Source organism: Empidonax traillii, unplaced genomic scaffold (assembly GCF_003031625.1).
Source record: "Empidonax traillii isolate 1590-97213 ecotype Southwest subspecies unplaced genomic scaffold, ASM303162v1 scaffold1681:size85899, whole genome shotgun sequence".
NCBI classification, from domain to species: Eukaryota; Metazoa; Chordata; class Aves; order Passeriformes; family Tyrannidae; genus Empidonax; species Empidonax traillii.
In genome coordinates this window covers 2,422-6,011 of record NW_020956874.1, presented here as the reverse complement: position 1 = coordinate 6,011, position 3,590 = coordinate 2,422, and positions in this window count along the sequence as shown.

Genomic DNA, 3,590 nt, shown 5'->3' with positions numbered 1-3,590 from the left:
CGGCTCCTTTGCTGGGTCTTTTCTTGGAGAGAGGGGGGAAAGCAGGAGAAACCCTCATATCTGGGTGTCTATTTATAAAATAAGCTTTATATATATATATATTATATATATATATATAATAAAGCAGGGCCTGCTGTCCAGGGAGTGGCCCCACCCAGTCCTTGGTCCCCCATCTGTATCCAGTCAGGTCCAGAACTGCATTTGGGATCCTCTGGGCTGGTGTTTCTCCCCCAGATCCTTTATTATTAAAGGCAGGTAAGACTGAGCAGCTGAGGCTGCACAGGAAGGGGGTTGTTCCCATTTTAACCCCTGCACAAGAAGCTCCGTGGGGAGAATCTGCCTCTGACCCCCAACACCGAGAGATTTTGGGTCCTCCTTCTCCACAAGCAAAACAAACTCCCACCTCAGGGCTCCCAAATCCAGGTGTGGGAATGATTTGTTCCTCCCTGCCTGTTCCCTTCTGGGATGGGAGGGAATTGCAGTTCCTTGCAGGGCTGAGCTCCAAAGGCACTCCAGCAAAGGTGGGATTTTCCAGCCCTTCTCCCAACCCCTCCATCCAGGCCCAAGAGAGGATGGACAGTCCCCATCCCTCTCCTGGATTCCATAAGAATTTGAGTTTTCCCAGCTCAGCATGGCTCCTGGAGGTTTTTGCCACTGCTTCACTGTGGATGAGCTCAGATCCACAGGAGGGGTTTCCTTGGATTCCACCCTGCTCAGATCCACTCGAGGGGTTTCCTTGGATCCCACCCTGCTCAGATCCACAGGAGGAGGTTTCCTTGGATCCCATCCTGCTCAGATCCACAGGAGGAGGTTTCCTTGGATTCCACCCTGCTCAGATCCACTCGAGGGGTTTCCTTGGATCCCACTCTGCTCAGATCCACAGGAGGAGGTTTCCTTGGATCCCACCCTGCTCAGATCCACAGGAGGAGGTTTCCTTGGATCCCACCCTGCTCACATCCACAGGAGGAGGTTTCCTTGGATCCCACCCTGCTCAGATCCACAGCAGGGGTTTCCTTGGATCCCACCCTGCTCAGATCCACAGGAGGGGTTTCCTTGGATCCCATCCTGCTCAGATCCACAGGAGAAGGTTTCCTTGGATCCCACCCTGCTCAGATCCACTCGAGGGGTTTCCTTGGATCCCACCCTGCTCAGATCCACAGGAGGAGGTTTCCTTGGATCCCACCTTGCTCAGCTCATCTCCCTGTCTGTCCTCTGGGAAGAGCTGGAGCTCAGGGTGAGGAGTGGACAGGGAGCTGAGATGTCCCCTAAAGTCACAGGGAATCATTGTCCAGGGACACCCCGTGCCAGGACACCTTCACCATTCCCATGATCCCAAATCAACCTCTCCAACACTTTCCCTGCACAAAAGAGGGTCCCTGTTTGACTCACAAGGGGACAGAAAATCCATCCCTGCAGCTTCAGGCCTTTCCAGGAATTGGGATTTCTCCAAGGTCAGACAAGAACTCTGGTTTGGAGCAGGTGCTCCAGGAAATGATGTTGTCATCTCCCCCCACCACCCCCAAACAGTGTGTTCTGGTTACCAGGGGAGCTTAGTTTGAGGTGGATTATTCAGCCTGGTTTTTTTATTTGGGATGATGCATCCCAGGGTGTGTGTGAGGTCCCTCCTTGGAAGCCTTCCCGCTGGAAAACTCCATCCCCTTTAGGAGATGTGTCCCAGCCTTATATTCCCATGGAGTTAAAGGTCAATTTGGACACCTTTTGTTTTCGGTTTCCTTGCAGATTGTCTCCCAGAACGTGGATATGGTGCAGCAGGGAGGAACGTGGGGCTCAAAGGAGCCTTTGTAATGCTGCTGTTTTAAGGAGCCCCTTGGGCATGGCCAAGGCTTGAAATGTGTTTCTCCAACTTCTTAAAACAAACCTCTCCAAACGTTTAGATCCTTCTCCTGATGTAAATCAGCTTCCAAGGAAAACAAAACAAAACAAAACAAAAGGCATCATCAATTTAAACTGCCAGAAAAATGCTGGCCAGAAATTGGGAATCAATGGGAGGTAATTTTGACACAGTTTAATAATAAAACTTTCCTCTCCCTGTTTTTTTTTTTTTTTTTCTTCTTCCCAGCTATGGGAACACTTCAGAGTTGAAACCTGGATTAGAAGCCTTCTGTTCTTTCTCTCTTGGGTCACTAAAATGCCAGAGGGCAGGGATAGGTGGGATATTGGGAAGGAATCGTTGGCTGGGAGGGTGGGGAGGGACTGGAATGGATTTCCCAGAGAAGCTGTGGCTGCCCCTGGATCCCTGGAAGTGTCCAAGGCCAGGTTGGAGTGACCTGTGATAGGAGAAGAAAAATTGTGAGTGAACATCCAGAGAATCCTCCTGAAGAGCCTGACCTGGTCAAACATTCCCTAGGACAGCAGGGAACTTCCAGCTTTTCCCTGGTCTGGTTTGTTCCTGCTTTGGGGGAAGGGGGAGGTGAGGGTTGGGTTTCAGGCAGGCAGCTCATGGACCATCTCATGGAATCATGGAATGCTTTGGGTTGGAAGGGACCTTTAACACCATCCAGTCCCTCCTGCCGTGGGCAGGGACACCTTCCACTATCCCAGGTTGCTCCAACCTGGCCTTGGACACTTCTAGGGGGGAATTTCTTCCAGGGAAGAGTTTCTGCCTTCCTGGGAAGGGTCTTTTTTGATTTATCAGCTCCATCTTCCGTGACAGGAGTGTGAGCTGAGAGGTTTTTCACAAGACCTCACCCACAGTTGCCCTTCCTGATTTCTACAACCTCATCCCCACCCCGGGTGTCTCAAGCCTGCAGGTTTTCCTCCACATACCAAACGTCTTTTTATTCCCCTTTTTTTTCCACGTTCCTTTTCCCTCTCCCAAACTGCAGAGGTGAGCAAAGGGGAAAAAAAACAAAAACAAAAACAAAAACCCCTCTTGAATTGCCAGGGGGGCCAAAACAATTCGGGAAAGCTTGGCGGGAGACGGATGCCAGCGCTGGATGGGAGGCAGGAGCAGCACTGGGACAAAAGGAGCCGATTATCCATCCTTTAAGTGATGCTGATCCCGGCCACGCCGCCTCCCTTGCCCAGCTGCACCCCGGAAATAACGGGAGGCGGTTTTAATGGGAATTAAAACAGCTGGAGGAGCTCCGGTGGGAGGACTGAATCGCGCCGGGAGATCGTGGACGAGGGATGGAATTCCCGCGGGATGGACGGGCCGCTTTCTCCCTCTCCAGCAGCATCAACCCCTGCGCTCCGCAGCTCCAGGGACCCTCTGAACTTTGACTGTGTCCAGTTGCCGCCGGACAAGGCGTTCTTTGTGAGGAATACTCAGCCTTTAATCCCAGATACGAGGCTGAGCTCCCGGAGCGCGGCTGGAAGGCGGGAAAAGCGGGATGAAAAGCAGCTGGAATCACCTTATCACCGACTGCTGACTCAGGCCGGGGGGGGGGGGGGAATGGATAGGGATATCATTTTTTCCCTGCGGTTGCTGAGCTTGGAACCTGTTCCCTGGAACCATAAACCACCGGGGAACATCCCGCCCTCCCAAAGCTCGGTTTTATCTCCGGAGTGTGCGGGGAGGGATTCCCGGGAACAGCCTCGGGGGGAGCTTTCCCTGGAGTTCACAGTCC